The sequence below is a fragment of the Neophocaena asiaeorientalis genome, unplaced genomic scaffold (assembly GCF_003031525.2).
Source record: "Neophocaena asiaeorientalis asiaeorientalis breed wild unplaced genomic scaffold, Neophocaena_asiaeorientalis_V1.1 scaffold87, whole genome shotgun sequence".
Classification (NCBI taxonomy): domain Eukaryota; kingdom Metazoa; phylum Chordata; class Mammalia; order Artiodactyla; family Phocoenidae; genus Neophocaena; species Neophocaena asiaeorientalis.
The window spans coordinates 4129950-4149536 of record NW_020175432.1 but is presented as its reverse complement, the minus strand read 5'-3'; the positions used below and the strand labels follow the sequence as shown (position 1 = coordinate 4149536).

The following is a 19587-nucleotide window of genomic DNA, read 5'->3' as shown; positions in this document are numbered from 1 at the left end:
AGGAAGTGAAGTAAAAAGGGCAAACATCTGGGATGGCCAGCCTTGGGGAGGGGGATGTGTTAATTTCTTCTTTGTTGAAGCCATTCACAGGTGGGTAGGGTTCCCTGAGGCAGGCCATCATGTGTGATTATAATAACAAAAGCAACGAAAAGCAAAGGCTAAAGTCAAAGAAACAGGTCCAACACACAGTCAAAATTGGCTGTTACGGTTTCAGTATCAGGGTAACACTGGCCTTGTAAAATGAGTTTTACAGTATTCCCTCCTCTTCTATTTTTTGGAAGAGTTGGAGAAGAATTGGCATTCATTCTTCTTTAAATGTTTGGTAGAATTCACCAGTGAAGCCGTCTGGTCCTGGACTTTTGTTCGTTGGGAGGTTTTGGTTACAGATTCAATCTTTTTACTAGTAATCAGTCTATTCAGATTTTCTGTTTCTTCATGATTCAGTCATATTAGGTTGTCTGTTTCTAGGAATGTATCCATTTCTTCTGGATTGTCCAATTAGTTTGTGTATAACTGTTTATAGTATGCTTTTTTTTTTTTTTTTTGCGGTACGTGGGCCTCTCACTGTTGTGGCCTTCCCCGTTTTGGAACACAGGCTCCGGACGCGCAGGCTCAGCGGCCATGGCTCACGGGCCCAGCCGCTCCGCGGCATGTGGGATCCTCCCGGACCGGGCCACGAACCCGTGTCCCCTGCATCGGCAGGGGGACTCTCAACCTTTGCGCCACCAGGGAAGTCCAGGATGTGTTTTTTGACTTGGAAGGATAGACTTCACTCCCCGTCACGGGCAGGGTCTGAGGGAGTGGATGAGTCCAGCTCCGAGTCAACCTCCTGTAGCGTTGCAGTCAGGCAGCTCTGAGCTTCATCGGCCCAGGGAACTGGGAGGGCGGCTTATTCGGAGGCTCCTTTCACTCATAACTAGGACGGGCCTAAGTCCCTGCTCCTAAGGGCGGTTGTTAGGCTCCCATGAGAGGAGGTTTGCCACGTGCTGAGAGCTAAGGGCTCAGGGTAGGGCTGTCTCCTTCCCAGCCTCGGGATCCTGCCCAGCCCCCCACTCCAGGCTCACTTTCTCATGACCGTCCATTATGTAGTCCAGCAGCAGCAGGTGACTGAGGAAGGTGTTGAGGAAAGGGACGACACTCTGCCGTCGGGATAGGAATGGTGATGAGCCCCCCCTCTCGGGGGCCATCTGAAGATCCCCTGAAACCCCTCACTCTCAGCTTCCTATCCCACCCCCAGACCCCACACGGAGTAACCCAGGACTCTTAGCAGCCTCCTCCGAACCCCCTCCCTTCCCCTTCAGGAGCACCAAACTTCCTCCAGTCACCTCCTGGGGCCGGCATTTGGCAAATCCCAGGTTATGCGGTCCCTGGCCCATCCCTCCCCAAATCCCTCCTCCTGGTCACTTCCACTGCAGTCAATTCAGGTCCTGTGGTACCGGGGGCAGGTCTGCAGATGGCAAGCACCCCTCTCCTGGTGGATGCCTCCAGCTGGGAGGGAGGAGCACCCTCTGCTCTGACCCCTGCGCCCCTCCCCCGCAGGCAGGCTCACCTGCTGCTGCTGTGTCTCCCGAGCTCCCTGGAGGTCCGCCTCCACAGTGGCCAACAAGGAGGTTGCCTCCTGCAGGGTCGAGGACAGTGTCATTGTGGCCATACTACCCTCCCACATTTACCCCCAAGGGCTCCTGATCTCAACCCCTGGACATGTGGCCTGAGTGACCCGGTACCTCTGCTGCCCCAACCTCCAGTGAGCTCTTATTCTAGAACAACCCCAGCTCCAACACTCACTTGTGTGTGACCTTGGCTGTGTGACCTGGCCACCCTGAGCCTCTATCCTCATCTGGACCGTGTGAGAACTCTGCCGGCGTCCCTGGGTCTCCTGAGCGCTCAGTGTCCTGTGACTGTCATCACTGCCCTCACCCGTCCAGGTGGAGCCATCACAAAGCTCCACACATTCTTTTCCTCCCTTGATCCTACTTATTGAACCTCCTTGTGCAGCCTAAGTACAGAATCATCTCTGTCCAGATCTCCCCGGTTTAGGGGACTGAGGCCCTCAGAGGTGAGTGACTTACAGAGGGGTCCACAGAGGAGAGGCCACTACCCCTCCCAGCCATAGGCCCTGTCCTGGATGCCTTCACCCCACCCCCGGCTCCACCACTGACCACAGTCCTAACCTCTGGACTAATGAGTGTCCAGGCTCCCAGCGAGGAGCAGAGCCATGGAGGAAAATTAACAGGGTATATTGGGGGGCCTGGTTGAGAGGCTCCTGACTGCCCTAGCCTCCTGTCCTCTGACCCTAGGCTGACCCGAGGCCATGCTAAAGCCTCACTTCCCTAAGAACCCCTCATGACATTCCCTTGCACAGAAATCCTTTTTCATGTACTCAGAAAGGGGACCCTTGAGGTGCTCTGACTGACAGGGCAGTGGGCAATCAGAGCACTAACTTCCACTTTTTTTTTTTTTTTTAAAACACTACACTTTCAAGATTAAGGATTCCATTTACTTACAAATAGGAACCCTGAAACACCTACGACTCCAGACCTCCTGTCCAGAAGCGGGTAAATGCTTTTTTATTTATTTATTTTTGGCTGCGTTGGGTCTTCATTGCTGCCTGCGGGCTTTCTCTAGTTGCAGCGAGCAGGGGATGCTCTTCCTTGCGGTGCGTGGGCTTTTCATTGCGGTGGCCTCTCTTGTTGTGGAGCACGGGCTCTAGGTGCGCGGGCTTCAATAATTGTGGCGCGTGGGCTCAGTAGTTTTGGCTTGTGGGCTCTAGAGCGCAGTCTCAGTAGTTGTGGCACACGGGCTTAGTTGCTCCACGGCATGTGGGATCTTCCCAGACCAGGGCTCGAACCCGTGTCCCCTGTATTGGCAGGCGGATTCTTAACCACTGCACCACCAGGGAAGCCCATAACTTCCACCTTTTTTGTGGCAACCTTTGAAGTCCAGTCAGGAAGGATCCATTAGGAATCTATCAGTTCCTCAGATACTTCTCATCACCATCTGGGGCAACTATCATTGCTAAAAAGGCATCAGGCAAGAATCCCTCTGGGATCGATTAGCAGTGACTCTGTAGGACAGAGTGGGGAGTTTCAGAAAGCACACATAATCTGTCTCAGGCTGGGCAGCGCCCCCCGCCCCCGTCCCCCTGGTCCCTGGGATTCTCGCTGTGTCCATCCCTGTTGCAGCCAGGGTCCCCTTCTTCTGCGAGGTACAGTGAAGACAGAAGGAGCAGCAGCGGCCTGGCTTAGTGAAGACAGTCTGGGCTAGTTTAGGAAGAAAGGACCCCCACCTGCATGGTCCACCCAACAGCCTGTAGGAAGATGAGTGGCAGCTGATGGACCAGCAAGGAATCCAGAGAACTACTAATTCTACCAGCTTCTCACCCTCCTGAAACAGTCCAGCCAACACTGCTACATCCCATGACCAAGGCCTCCTGCCCCAGACAGCCCCCACCTGCCTGTAGAGCTCACACATCCCTCTTCCTGTCAACCTGGACAAGACAGACTGAATTTCTCGGAGAACTTTTTGTGATAAGCTACCCACACCACATCCTGCCTGGTCCCCCCTCCTTCCAGATCTACAGCCTCCACCTCACCTCAATGATCGTCCTGTTCAGCAGTTTGTTTTTCCGGCATAACTTTTCAAATTGTTGGGAGCTCTTCCTGAGGGGATGGGAAAGAAGGAAGAAAACAGGGGAATAATGTGCAGGGATTTGAGAGCAAATCCTTTTTGAGTACCTGGAAAATTAACAGGCCTCATGAGGGTATCCCTTGCGTCGTCTGGGCCCAGAGGTCTCTGTGGGACTGGGGAGGAGGCTGTCTCCTGGGGCCTTTGTTCCCTTCACTCCTGAGCAGATCTGTTTTGACCAGTGTTGGTTTCAGTTGGATAGAGAGTTCTGTCGCTGGTAAGTAAACACTTGAAAATCTCCCACTTGGTTCAATGCAGGATCTGACATTTAAAGATCCTAATTTTTTAAGCAGAACCACAGGCCTCAGGTCCTAGAGAGACTCAAGAGTCCCACCAACCAGGTGGCTTCCTGTCCCCAGGGTCCACTGTCTCCCAGGAGCTCCCAGCTGACGGAGGGGACACAGCCAGCAACATGGTGGGTAGTGTCTTGTCTACTCTGGTGCTCAGATGGAAAGCAGCCTATTCACCTAGAAACCTGTCCCCATGTCTTTCTGAGGCGCTTTAATGGAGGCCTCTGCAGAGCCAAAATGATGGCTTGTAGAGAGGAGTATTCCTCAGGCCTCTGCATACTTGGGGAAGGAAGGGAATGGTCAGTGAGGAGAGAGCTGGAACCCCGCTCCTCTGGCTTCTGTCCCCTCATTAACTTCTCTCCTGGATGAGAAAGATGCCCAGTGGCCCTGGGGAGGGTGCACCTGGGACCCGAGGGTTTTAGCTCAACCCAAGGAGGAAGTGAGCAACCCATCACTGGGATCTGAATGTCAAGGTCAGTGTGCCCCTGGCAGGAGGGGCCTAGGGACTGTGTAGGAACTCAGACCCCAGACTTCAATCCTGAGAGCTGAGAAAGGAGAAGGGGCAGTGCCCATGGCTCCGGAGAGTGCTCCCTGGGCCCTCCTACAGCATACCTTGGCCACCTGGATCCAGAATTCCACCACCTCGGCCCTGTTCTGGGCTGTCATAATTGGGTTCCCGAGGTAGGTGGTGGTGATAAAGTTGACCACCTTTTGGAAGGGGGTGACGGTGTTGTGGACAGTGGGCACCAGGTGCTCATGGCCCCTTTTGGTCCCCTGGGACCAGATGGAGCCCAGGCAGTGATGGGGCACCACCTTCTTGAACAGCTCCCGGGGAGGATGAAGAGTGTCACAGCCTCCACACCACAGCTAGCATCTGCAGTTCCTCACGGTTCTACACCGGGGTCTCTGGTCAGAGCTGGAGCTCAGGTAGCTGAGGATGTGACCTGAAGCTTCTTGGAGTCCCTGGGTTTGTTTATGGCCAATGAAGATGCCCAGCACAGGATGACACAGGATACAGTACTGGGGAGGGGGGAGTGGCATTTGCATCCAGCCCAGCTTCACTTCTTCCAAGCACCAGAAACATGACTCACACCTGCCCATCTCAAGGGGCATCTTCCACTCATTCTGATCACCACTCGGGTCTGACTCCCCATTCAGATGGACATTCTCCCATGGCTGCTACAACCAGGGTCTTTGTCTCCCATAAGACAAGTACACACCAGGTGCCTAATGAATGCTGAGGCTGTTGAGGCCTCCTGGGCAAATGGATGATTGATCCCAGGACCTGGAAGCACTTCAGTGAGCTCACCTCCCACCCTCAAAGGACCAGCCCCACCCAACGTACTATCTGTTCTTCCTCATTAATCTGCAAAGCCACCCTGTGCAGCAGGCTCTCTCGGTGTCCACCTCTACTGTCCACATTGGACAACGAAGATTTGGGGATTAAGAAAGTTGCTCAGGGGCTTCCCTGGTGGCGCAGTGGTTGAGAGTCCGCCTGCCAATGCAGGGGACATGGGTTCGTGCCCCGGTCCGGGAAGATCCCACATGCCGTGGAGCGGCTGGGCCCGTGAGCCATGGCCGCTGAGCCTGTGCGTCCGGAGCCTGTGCTCCGCAACGGGAGAGGCCACAGCAGTGAGAGGCCTGCATATCACAAAAAAAAAAAAAAAAGAAAGAAAGTTGCTCAGGTCACGCAGTGGGAAGTGGGGGGAATAGGGCTTTGGACCAAGATCATCAGGTTCTTTATCAGGGAATGGCAGGTGTGGGGCAGCTGATGAGAAAGCTGGGTCCACCCAGGCTTCCCTGAGAGCCAGCTGCTCACCGCACCCATCAAAGTCAACTGTTCAGCCACCAGCCAGGGAGGGAATATTCTAGAATATTAGGCCTCTAACATTGGGTACATTGTGCTGTCTTATTAAGCCCTGAAAAGGGGATGCGAAAAGGAAGGAAATCAGAAAACATAAAAATTCTCATCTCCCACTTTGAAGGAAACAGTGAAGTGGGTGGAAAGAGACAAAATAATTATGGACAGTTGTGGGGAAGTTGGGGTGCAGGGGAAAGGACAGGACAGGTGATGCAGAGAGCCTTGGTTCATCCACCCACAGATCCCCTAGGCATCATAATAATCAAGCAGAAAATGAATAAATAGAAAGGCACTTCCTGCTGGAAAATAACATCCCACTCTATGGGAGAAATATAAAAAAGGGGAAGAAAACACCAATAACCAGTCTCCTTCTTTGTATACACTGGGTTTATTCTCAGAAAGCTGCTGGGATCAGCCAAACTGCAGACAAAGGAAAATGCAGGAACAGGAAGATGAAAATCAAAGGGAATATCTTAGAAGTATCTGCAAAGCCCTAAGTCTGTGAGGTGTGGATGGAGCAGAGGTGGAACCTGCAGCCTCAAGCAGGCATATATATACATATATCTGTACATATACATACATACACATTCATGTACATGTAATTGTATGGGTATATATAAACACGCACACACACATTTATATGTTTATATATATATATATTGGTGTGTGTGTCTTATTCTATGGATGGGCCAAGCAACTGTAATGTCTCCAGACTCCTTTCAGCAAAGTCTCTTCCTCTCCCCCCCCAAGTTTCCGTACCTCTTTCTGCCCCCGCTACATAACCTTAACACAAGCATCCAAATCAGAACATAGATATGTAAAACTTTGAGTTCACACCAATTTCTCCAGTCCAACCTCACAGAGTTCTTTTTAAGCTTCTCACTTTCCATATTTGTAACTCCGTCCTATGACAGAGAGAAACCTGCTCTCACCATCCTCCGTGTATTTCCTTATTTTTCCCAATACCCCTGTGGATAACAGATCTCCCTGCCATGCTGGTTGTCCCCTCTGCCCCACCCCTGTGGCTGCCTGCTGCTTGGTCCAGCTGTGCCCATCCCAGTCCCCATTAGCCTCCACGGTGCTGGCTGCTGCCTCTTCAGGCCTTGGCCCTGACCATGCCAGTTGCTGGGAAGGGAAAGTTAATTAATTTATTTTTGAACGGTGTGATGTAGAGATATAGCTGGTTTTTTTTTAATGGATAACCAATTGTCCCGACACCTATTCTCAATTATTTGAAATGCTATCCACAATTTTGTGTCAGTAGCTCATGATCTTTTCTCTTCTGTTAATCTTTTTTTTCTGTTTGTGACCCAATATCATCCTTTAATGACTGTGATTGTATATTTTGATGCCTGGTAGTTAGAGGCCCCTCAGTATGCTTAAAAAATGTCTAGCTCTTCTTAAGTATGTATTCTTCCAGATGAGTTTTAGCATTAGCATATCAATTTTGTTAAAAATCCTATTGTAATTTTGATTGGAATTACATTGAATTTGTAAACTCTTTGGGTAAAATGGCACCTTTACCAGATCAAGTCTTCCCATTAGGGAATGTGGTATGCCCTTTTGTTTACGCAGTTTTAAACATTTCCTTCAGTGAATATTTATAGTTTTTTTTGTGTGTGTATTGCACATAGAGTTTGTTCTGAGGTTTAAAACATTTTTTCTGTGGCTGTTATTAATGAGATCAAAAGATCTTCTTTCTACGTGTTTTACACATTATTAAGATTATGCTGTGTATACAATTCTGTATCCTGTTTTTTTAACTTCATGTGTCATACACACTTCTTCACTAATAGTTTTTATGATTTCATAATTGCCCATCAAATTTTCATGTCATAATTTATTTAACCATTAACATACACTTGACTTCTTTGTATTTCTCAGTGTCATATAAAATCATCTTCAAAATTTCAAATGTATTGTGTGCCTTATAGAGCTATTTACATAAAGTTGAGCACTGCATAATTCAGAGAATGTCTGTATAGTGAATATAATTTAATTTTCTTGATTACTCAAGGTTAATATAGAATCAGATTTTAACATTTCTTCCACAAGGCCTATAGAGGTGTAAGACTCTTTCCCCCTAAAGACACTAAATTGCAGTGCTTTTTGATCATTAAGTCAATTTTTATGCCTTTTTTTATCTCTGTCCTGCTTATAGACTTCCAGTCTTCTTACTGCTATCTGCATGCCCACATGGGGTAGTTTCTCCTCCCACTTCTAGTTTACCGATTTTAATTTTTTATGAGTTTGGAAACCGGACTGCCAGGTCCTTTAAAATTGAATCCAAGTAAACATTAATAACCTATGAGAAAGGGCTTTGATGAATCTCTAGGAGTAATGGGGTTGATCTTTAGGGCATGGACTTTGGTGATCTCTGTTTTATTTCTGAAGAGGGCTTTTTCCATCTCTTTTATTTCCTTGGTTCTTTGCTGTACTTTAGATAGATGAGACTCTCAGATAGCCAAATTACACCTGAATGAAGTTTCATTACAATTATTAGGTTGGCAACGTAACATGAAAATGCCCCGCTCCCTTTCTTCTGCTGAATTCTGACTCTCGACTTCCTTTTTTGTTCCTTTCACACTGCGCATCAGGCTTGGTTCACTCAACCTAGAGAAACTGTGACATGGGCTTCAGATGTGTGGGATAAAGTCCAATTGAAACCTTTATTTCCCCTCACTTTTCTTCCTCTCACCTCTTTTTTTTTATATAATTGAAAACTCTTTATATTTCACATCAACAAAGCTATAATTCAATTATATTAAGAAAAATTCATCTCTTGTCTGAAGCCATTTTGGATTCAAAGAAATTAGGGGTATTCCACTATATGAAAGAAAATAAAGACAGTTTACACAACTCTACTGTATTCTTCCCTTTACTCATTGCTACTTGATAAGGGCTATGGTACCAAACCATATGACTGTGTGGTCATTCTCTGTAAAGGCCAGTCATGCTCCCTTTGCTGCCAATGGTTCCTCCTAATATTTAACTCCCTTGTAAGTACTTAGGTGCTTTGCATAAGGGGATCTGCAGGTTCAATAAAACCCATACAACACTGGAGAATCGACTCAAACTTCTTATTAGTGGTGGGTCAGTGGTGTCATGTTTGTATTTGGGTACAGTAAGTACCCTTGATGATGACAGAATTGTAATTTCTTTAGTGTACTGTCTTTGAAAAAGATGTGTCAACAATGAGTGCAAAATAGGTGGTCATCAATGTTTGTGGTTTCAACTTTAGATCAACTTAGAGTTTCTCTTACAATGCCATTCCTTAGTCATCTTTTAATACATGGAATTGTGACATACTTGCATTTGCTGCTGAATGAACGTTTTAAGCTCTTACACAGTGGCACAGCCTACCAGTCAAGAGTTTATTTTTGGCAGCATCTTCATTTACAGGTATTTGTTTATATGACTGTTTGAACATTTCATTACATTTTTATCACCATTTATAAATATGAATAGAAAATGGAAATGCTGATACTAGTAATAAGAAACATAGTTTTCTTTTTTCAAAGATCAGATCTTAAAGGTGAGTTGCAATTAGGAATTGAATAGTGATTTTCAGCTCTCTCGGGAAAAAATGCTCTTGTAATATACTGTGCATTTAAATTTTTTCATAATCAACTTTGTATATGTGTTCAGGAGTATATGAATAAACTAGAAGGGAATGGGTTGGAAATAAACTAGGGTTCCACCTGTAGAAAGTTCCAAATGGAACTTAATTTTCCCCCCTTTCCCAGTCGAAATGTCTTTTACAGAATTTACATTGTCAATACCAAGTACCTTCAAACTCTGTAGAGAACTGAGGAAGAGGTCTGTGCCTAAAAGTGTCTGTGCCAGACAAACAGATGTGCTTTTTGCCTGTTGCTTTTGCCCACTAAAGAGCTCTGCTGCTAAAACTGAACAATTACAGTGGTTTCTTAATTTTCAGGAAGAATGGATTTAAAGGTTTGCATTTTGTGAATTGTTCTTAAATGTTTGATACTTTCTATCTTGTGAAGAGTTGCCAACAAATTTTAAAGGAAAAAAGCAAAATCAACTATACTTCAATAAAATTTTAAAAAAAGGGAAAAGGCAGACATATTATTTCTTAAAATACATTTTTTAATATGTGGGAGATCTGCATAAACAAAATATAGCCAGATTTAGTGTTAGTAAATTTGTGTGAAGTCCATGTGGAAGAATTAAATCCATCAACATTTCATAGGGTTCCACAATGACTACCCTAATTTCTAAGTCCTGCCACCTGGGCTAGTTTGAAAACCAACACTTGACACTTCTGACTGCCTTTTGTTATTTTGGGGGAAAGGAATGTTATTAGTTCAGTGGTACAAAGTAATATTTAAAATAAATTAAAAAGACCAGAGGAGGGGCTTCCCTGGTGGCGCAGTGGTTGAGAGTCCGCCTGCCAATTAAAAAAAAAAAAAAAAAAAAAAAAAAAAAAAAAAAAAGACCAGAGGAGTAGAGTAAATGTGAGTGTAAGAAAGATAAGGTAACAATGGCTACTGTTTCCCAAGCACTTATTATTTAGCAGGGTTAGTGCTAAGTATTTTGCAAACATAATTTGATTTGATCCTTACAACCATCCTGTGAGGTAACATCACCCATATTAGCTAGATGAAAAAAAGAAGGCTCAGGGACTTGCTCAAGTTCACATAGCTGGTAATTGGCGAGTGACACTGAGATTCAAACCCAAGTTTCCAGATTCCAATCCTGATCATGTTGTAATGCCTCTTTGTGTGTATAAAATTTAAAAGAAGTTTTAGAATTGATATGCAGTAAAGGACACAAATCTTTTTGCACATATGTTAACCTTTGTAATCATTAACCAAATCAAGATACTGACCATTTCCAGTAACCCAGAAGGCTCCCTCCTGCCCCCTCTCAAGTCAATTCCCCCAAAGTAATCACTACTCTGCCTCCATCACCATAGACAGATCCGTTTTAGAGTAATCTAAGTTTTTGGAGTTATCACCAGAAAGTTCCATCTACCAATCCTTCACCCTGCCATTTTAGCCATAGTATTCAAAGCTGCTCTAGTTCTAACTTTTCAAGCACTCACTGTAGAGACTAGCTTTTGGAAATGGTTTCATATTCAATCTCCTGTATTATTTTGATGTGACAGTGATTGCTTTGCGTCATCTTACAGCCCATGAGGAAAACGTATGTCCAGATATCTTTCACAGTTGGCTTCCTCTTCTGTGATGCGAGGGAAAGAAGAGTCAAAGGGAAGAGGATCTATGTGGAGGCAAATGGGGGAAATAGGACCTTCAAGGAGGCTTTAATATGGGGGCTTTCTGTGCCTTGATGACTAGCTCTCAAAACCGCATTCCTGGGCTTCCCTGGTGGCGCAGTGGTTAAGAGTCCGCCTGCCGATGCAGGGGACACGGGTTCGTGCCCCGGTCCGGGAAGATCCCACATGCCGCAGAGCGGCTGGGCCCGTGAGCCATGGCCGCTGAGCCTGCGCGTCCGGAGCGAGAGGCCCGCGTACCGGAAAACAAAACAAAACAAAAAAACCCCGCATTACTTCTTGTCCAACCTGGCAGTGACAGTAGGAGTGTCACAGCTTCACCACAGGCTCTCGGGCTGGCGTTGGTGAATTTCAGCGGTGATTCTAGACAACACAGTCGGCCTTCTCTCTCTTCCCTCCCCACCCCCACCCCCCAGGGCTGCTTTTTGCACCTCATCCCCGATTCCCACCTCAGCCAATAGTGGCGTTTCAAACAGTCTACAGATTACAGCTCAGCATCAAGGAAAGAATAACTGACATTTATAAGGACCAATGACTCACCTGTGCCTGTGAGGTGCTGAGGTGGGGGAGGGGGGCATCTAAAGGAACGTTCCGGCCCTCAAAGCAGGAGGACTGGCTCAGAAATGGGCGCACGTGACAACAGCATCACCCAGCGCGACCTCACCCCTGGGGGCAGAGCTGAACTATCTAGGGCCTGGAGATCTATTGAATTCCCCTTCCTCTTCCTCACAAAATACCAAGGACCCCACCAGTCAGAAGCCCCTGAGGAAAAGAGGAATGCCCAAACCTCACAGGGCGGCAAAGGCAGGGTTCACCTTCTCCGCGCAGAGAACGGTTTGGTCTCCGTTCTCTCTCGAAGCTGCTCATCACCCATAAACTGTGGAGAGGGCAGGGTTGCCCGTTCTTTGGAGGGTGCAACAGCCCCGTCGCAAAGCCGGCGCCACCGGGAGGCCGGGAACTGCGGGTTCCCGGGTGCCGCTCAATTGGGCTCTGGCAACGCGGGCCAGTGATACCCAACGCCCCCCCCGCCCGCAGGGGAAGCTGAGAGGTCTCTGAGCGCAGGGCAGGGGTCGCCCTTACGGCCTCCGGCATCGCCCTCCGCGCATGCTCCGCGAGGCCCCGCCCCCGGCCGCGTTTGCAACCCAGCTGAGCGCTCACTTCAGAGCTGAGAGCTGAGGCGGAGAGCCGGCGTCTGTGAGGCGGCCTCTGTGAGGCGGCCGCTGACAGGAGAGGGCCGCTGACAGGAGAGGGCCGCAGCGCTTTGCCGGGCGCAGTTTCACCTCAGGCAGCGAAGCGCGGCGAGGTGCTCGGGGAATCGCGGGCGGCGCCAGCCTCACGGGAGACCCCGGGGCCTGGGGCTTGACCCCCACGTGCCAAGAGCAACTCGGAGCTGCAGGTAAGAGACTGGCGAGCCGGGCGGGAAAGGTGGCTTCGGGATGGGCGGGCGTTCGTCTCCAGCGCCTGAGCTCTAGGGAGAGGGACGGGGCGAGCGGGAGACGGCGAAGTGGGCAGCCAACGGAGCCCATGGCGATTCGGCTACTGATTTGTGTCCTGAAATTTTCTTTTATGAAGGATTTGATAAGAGCTGAGAGAAAGAGTACTTGAATAACCGTAAACTTAGTCAAAAACTTTTAGGACAAAAATTCTGTTGGGCAGACTCCTAGTACGCATTTCTTTCTGTACTATTCTCCTTTAACCACCACAGAGCTGACAAAAATTAAATTTTTATCTCCTTGGTGAAATAGCAAACCACAGCTTTTCTAGAGAGAATGAGACCTTTGACAATTTTTTAAAATTCGATTATGTAAATATTTTCAAGTTTTACAAACATTTCTCACTTTTGTGAGTAACTGCAACTTTCTGAGTGTGAGAACTTTATCGCTCCCCCCCCACCCGGCCCCATGCTCCATGTTGATAGCTTTTTGTAAGTTTTCATTTTAAATTGTTTCATATGTGGCGATCGGTCAAGGTGGTTGGTTTTCCTTTGTGATTTAGTAAAAAGGACTTGTCTATTTACGGTGTAAAATATAAAATAACACACTAGGAAAAAATTTGCCCCTCTTTCTTTAGTGAAGATGACAAGCTGACTATTCAGAATGTTATTTTTTTCCCCAAGCTTCAATGATTTCTGTAATATTTTGCCTTTTTCAGCTAATCTGTGTATGTATGATGGGTACAATTATTCCTTAAATATTTTCCTTTAAGTGGACTTGACTCATTTTCTCTTTGTTTTATCCTTGGTTGTCCTCATAGCCATGAACTGATAATTTTGTGCTAGTTGTAAATGAAAAACTAGTTCTTCCTGAAGATGTTTTGCTTAATGCACTTGGGAAAGACCACGTCTATGTAACTTTGGTTCCAGATTGATTGCTTTGTATTTTCAGGTAAATGAACTTCATAATGATTCTTCTTCTTGCTTTTGATAATTTTATTCTATTTTCGTTTTTGGATGTATTAATTGTAGCTATTTATTGGTTCTCAACAGATGTTAATTGACATCACTTTTAATAGATAACTGGTGTTTCCTCCCCCCGCCACCATCCTACCTTTGTTAAAAGAAAAAATTACAAAAGGAATACTCTGCTTGCAATCACTAAACAAACCAGGAGTGAATAAAGAAGAAGTTAATATATTCCTCCCCTCTCAGGTCTCTCCCTTCTCCACTGTACTCCTTGGGGTAGCCAACATTAACCAACACTGAGTATTTTTCGACATCTTTCTCTTTGCTCAAAAATATATAAGCATATATACACACATATATAGACTTTTTGTAACTTGCTGTATTCATTTAAGAGTATATCATGGCTATCTCTTTGGGTTAGTCAATGGACCTCTCAAAATTAAGAAAAAGCTGAGTAACATTCCATAGTATACTACACCATAATTTATTCTGTTGTTCTCCATCTGATGGATGTTGTTTGTTTTCTTTTTTTTTTGCTATTGTAAACATTAGCCCACTCTAACACATGATTAGAGAAGTAAACATTCAGAATAAAATATTAGCAAAATAAATCCAGCTGTGTATTTAAAAGACATACATCATGATCCAGTAGAGTTTATTCCATAACGGCAAGGACAGTTAAATATTAACATGATTTATTGTATTAACATATTTCAGGGTAAAAACTATATGATTATCTCTCTTTTATGGTAAGTGGGGGGTGGGGGATGGAATTTATATTGTGTTTCTATAAATTGCATAGGGAGATACCTGCCCAGGTGGGCAGTAGTCCAAGTTTTGTACCATTTTTGATCCTCAAAGTTAATGGACAAAAGCTTTTTTCCTGGAGTCTTTGGAGGAACTTTTTGGGACCTTGGCCTTCGCTTTGACCTTGGCCTCGCTCATGGTCTGTGATTGCCAAAGTGTAGTACTCTTGACTATATGGGAAAAGAAAAACAACATACTTCCAGAGACTGGGGTGGATGATATGGGTGAGACTGTCTAATTTAGGGCTGGCACTTTTTAACATCTTGTATTTGACTACTTTGGGCTTAATGAGCACCTTGTTGGCCTCTGTACAGATTAATTTTCATTGTCTTGGAAACATTGGCCTGAATCTTTTGAGGCCTTTCTTGTGCTTGTTGACCAAATATGCATTCCCACCTCAGTCCTCCATGCATCTGGGAGTCAGGACTGAGGATTGAGGCAGACCCGTGAGCACATTTCTCCCACGTCTCCTGTCCTGGGCCTGATGGTGGGTGTCAGGAGTGGTGGATGTGGAGGGGGCCAGGTAGATCAAGATGGGACTGTGGTGGGGATGGTTATTTCAGGGGGTGCTCAACCCATCCTCCCCTTTGATTCTCAAGGGACCTGGGACCCCATATACAGTTCTCTTTCCTCCTGTTCTGAGGCAGAAGCTTTCAGACCTCAGCCCTCCCAGGGAAATCAAAAGATTGTGTGAGATCCACGGTTCTGCCAGTCACTCCCTACACACAGCCCCTATACTCTCCCCATCTGTTTTGTGGGGACAGGAGGCCCTTCTTCTGGGCCCAGACACCACTCAGGTTTTTAGTTGGTCCTGTGGTTCATCATCCCAGTTAGAATATGGCAGGGTGCTTGCAGATCTAGATGAGGGCATCACATGTGATGTACAGTGGGCAGGACCTGCAAATGATGTTTAGTATGACTGTGACTCTTCTGCTATATTGAGGCCTAGGTATTGTGTTTGCTTCATTCACTGAGTTTGTTAAGTGTCTCAGAAAGTGCCTGCATGTAGTAGATGCTTAATATATACTGTGGAATGAATGAACTTCAACCAGAACCATGCCAGGTATCTGAGTGGGCCTGGGGCCTCTCATCCTGCCCACAGAGATCCCTACTCTGGCCTCACCAAGGACAAGGACCAGGATCAGCAAGATGGAATCTCAAACCTTTGCATTGGAATAGCAGGTTGCTTTCCATGTGCTTTTCTAAACTCAGGAAGGCCACAGACCAGGGGGGTGTGGCAGATGGCCTTTCATGGGGGAGGGGAAAATAATAACGAGGAACAACCCCGGCACGTCAAGCAGCCCTTTCTGCAGAGCCAGGCACCAGACAGGCACCTGCCATAGGTGATCCAGTAGTCCCTACAAGGAGGACTCTATGAGGTTTATCCTCTACCACCCCACTTTGAGGAGCAAACCGAGGCTCAGAGAGATTTGGTCACATCCTCAAACACACAGCTAGCAGTGGGCAAGTCACCACTGTGCTGAGGGGGCCACACTCACCTAGTGAACCACTGGTCCAGTACCTGTTGGGCGGTGTTGGAAGTGGGGTAGGTGGACAGCAATGTGGCCACGTAGGAGACATTTCTCCCTGGTAGGTACCATGGATTTCACAGGCTTCTACACTGTATCTTCCTGGAGGGTACCCATCCTGCAGGCCTCATTTAGTTTAAGAGTTGATTCATCTTTGCCTGCAACAACAGGGGACAGTCAGTGGCATCACCATGAACTACCAGGAGGATGGAGGTCTAGCTCACCCAAGAACTCCCAGCCCCCTCAGGCACATGTGCAAGAGGAGGGACAGGAGTGCCCGCAGTGAAAAACGCTTTGGCCATTGAAAGTACATTTTGAGTCTGGTTGAGGGGGAAAGTTATACAATTGTTACCTTCTAGGCAGTTTGTTAGCTGAGGAACAACAGACCTCCCTGTATTAATAGTCTGTATTCCTTCCCCTGGGGGAGCCGGGAGCAGGGGAGCAGGATCTACGTACAACCCCAGCTCTCCTGATCTGGTGCTTGTTGCTCACAGGGCTGAGCAGGAGCTGCCAATGGCAGGCAGCAAGGCTGCTTCCTTCTCCTTCTGGAGCCCCACCTCCCCGAGAGCAGGTTGAGGGGGAGCAGCAACCCCAGCAGGAGGGAGGGGATGGTGTGTACAGGCAGTGCCCTCCTACCTTCAAGTCTTGAGGCGCGATGTAGCTGTAAGGGCAAGACGTGTGTCCCTTCCCCCTGCCCAGCCTCGCTGCCACTGCGCCAGGAGAGGAACTGCGGATCCCACACTTGCAAACTGCCCTAGAAGTCTCAGGGTGCAGCGCCCCCCTCCCCAAAATTCCCCACGGCCTCCACCTCTCGCGGGTGGTCTCAGTCCCTGTCCGGAGACCTGTGCCAATGACCCTAGTGGCGGTTCCGCTTTCTCCTCCCTCAGCGGTGTGATCTTGCGTCCGCAGTGTGATGGGAAACCATGCGGAGTAAATGACCTGCCTAAGTTATTAGGAAGTTCCCACAGCCGACCCGACAGGCCCCACATCGGAATCTCCTACATCTTCTCCAATGGTGATGAGGCCGTGGAGCCGCAGCCGCTGCCTGCGCCGTGGACCTCTGACCCGCGGCTGCGCGAGGTGGGGCGCTCCGAGTTCTACCGCTACGACTACATCTACCAGAAAAGCTTTGCGCGGGCTCCGTGACGCTGAACACCTACACGCCCGAGAACCTGCTCAACAATGCCGACCTGGCGACCTGGGGGAGTTCGTGTGGCAGGCGCAGTACCCGCAACTGGACTGTATACGTGGGCAATTTCCAGGTGGTGCATTTGCATCGGCTGGAGGTGAGCAACAGCCTCCCACCCGACGCGAGCCGCGTGGTGAACCATCTACAGCTACGAGCCGCGGAGCCCCAGCGCCACGGTGCGCAGCGCGAGTTGAGCAGACGCCACTCGAGTTGAGCAGACGCCACTCGGAGAGCTTCACCCGACTGATGCCCCTTAGGCCAGCACGGGTTCAAGATCGGCGACGAGCCGCGCTTCGGCCAGCAGCCCTGTGGGGTGCAGAACCAGCTCTTTGCCCAGCGCAACCACGAGCTCGAGTTCCAGAGCCTGGAGGACCTGATTATGGAGAAGCGGCACAACGACCACTTCGGACGTGCAGCGGCGCTGCGGGAGCTCGCCAAGCATCTGCACCCCGCGGAGCTGGAGGAGGGCGAACGCAACGCCACGCAGACTGCGCCAGGCCGGGAGGAGGAGGACCGAAAGGCGGTGGTGCGCTGATGCGCGAGCTGAGTGCGGAGCTGTGAGGCGAAGCTGTTTGCAGCACCTGCTGCCCCCTCCCTTCCTTCACTTCCTCTTCCACCACCTTGTGGTCCCTGTCTGGGCTCCTGGGCCATTTAGAAAACGGAGAGTTGGCAAAATGCGCAGGTTTTGGCTTGAGCTTGTTATCTTGGACGGAGGAGGAAGAGGGAGCAGGTAGGAGCCCTTTGGCAGGGGGAGATTCCTGTCCGCCCGCTCAATCTTTCGTCCTTTCTGAAGTGGGGTAAACTGTTGACTTGCCTGACAATTAATCCCTGCTAGACCTGGATCCAAAAATCGACGCTTCTAATGCGCGCGGGGGTGGAGAAAAGTCGGAGTACCGTCGCCTGCCATTGCCTCCTACCCGCTTCGCCTCCCAGCCTGGGCTTGGAGGATGCCCTGTACTAAGGCCAGAGCCGGTTTGTGGTGGTGTTAACCCCGCTGAGCTGTCTGTGGGATCCGGGAGTAGGGGGTGATTTATTTTATGGGATTCCTAGCGTGCAAAGCTGGTGAAATCAGGACCAGGTCTGGGAGCAGCAGGCTAAAACCTAGCAGCCTTCTATGATGTGTAACAAATAGTTGAGTAAATTTGGGCTACAAAACAGAGATTTTGCTACCTCCCTCCTCCCCATCCCCAAGCAATTCATCTTCTGGAGCTGGCTTCTAGCTGAGTCTCCTGCTCCCTCCTGCTCCAGCTGTCACTTCCCAGGTTACAGGTAAATCACAGGCCAGCTAGGAGAAGGACCAATTATGGTTCTGTTTTGCTGCGTTTGTTTCTCGACTGCTATTGTAGGCGCTTACAGCTGCTTTATTTGTTATCGAAGGAGGGAATAGCCCTTTGTGTCTCTGATCTAATTAAACCTGTTTGGCTGCATTCATCCACCAGGTCACACGTTGGCTGGTGTCACCCCATAAAGTATCCACTACAGAAGCAGCCAAACAGGGTCAAATATATATATTTCACTGTCATCATTGACTGTTAATGATGTACCACACTCAGCCCTGATCTGGGACTTTGAAGAAATATCAGTCTCCTTTTGGAAATGTAGATCTAGTTCCTGTGTTTAATAATCTTGAAAGTTTAGCAATAAGCTCTGTGTTTATATTCTCCTGGTTGTGGAAAAACGGAGCAAGATAAATGTGGGTAAAGACATGTAACAGAGAGCCAGCAATACGTAACAGATTTGGATTTTCTTTTATGCTTAACACAGTAGCGAAAGTTGAAAGAAACGACCAATGTGCAGGCAGCAGTAGGGAAGAACAGAGCAGCACTGTCTAGCAGCTCTGGGGGCTGCTGCGGAAGCCAGCTCTCTTTTTCACTCCCTCATCTCTGTCTCCCTCCTTTGCCCTCAAATGGAAAGTGAACGTCAGATCACACTGAGGCATAGCAGTGACCAGCTGTTGTTACAAACGTCTTTGTGAGAAATCTGAAGTTGAGGGAAGAACGCCTGTAAAATCTATACCAAGAGTAGCATTCTCCATCTAGAGAAGAGATTTTTGATAATAGGGCTTGAAAATGAACTAGAAGAGGAAATAGGTCTACTCCAGATGCTGCTTTCCAGTGCAATGCAAACGTTTTTACAGGGTACCAGCTGTGTGAAGTATGTTATGCTTCAGAATGGTGATTCCGTTGGAAGTTTTCGTAGGGTTATCATGCTTAAAGTAAAGCAACTACCCACCAGTGAGGGTTTCAAAAAAGGGAATCACATCAACTGTTGGATCTTTCCTGAAAATGGCAGTGTTGTGGATAAGAGTTTTTAATGCCCGGGCAATGGCTACATTGGCACTTAAAAAAAAAAAAATATATATATATATATATTGTATAGCTGGTTCACTTTGTTATAAATCAGAAACTAACACACCATTTTAAAGCAATTATACTACAATAAAGATGTTAAAATATATATATATATATTTAATAATATATGTTTGTCCTTAGGAATAAGATGTTAGAACTATTTTGTCCTGTACAATTTAATGATTAATTTTTTATTTATTTTATTTTTTTATTTTTTT

The 19587-nt window shown here is 47.6% G+C and overlaps 1 pseudogene; it reads left to right on the top strand.

The window, feature by feature from the left end:
• The first annotated feature begins 16742 nt into the window (after nt 1–16742).
• LOC112414829 (protein FAM84B-like) lies at nt 16743–17553 on the top strand (annotated as a pseudogene).
• The last annotated feature ends 2034 nt before the right edge of the window (nt 17554–19587 follow it).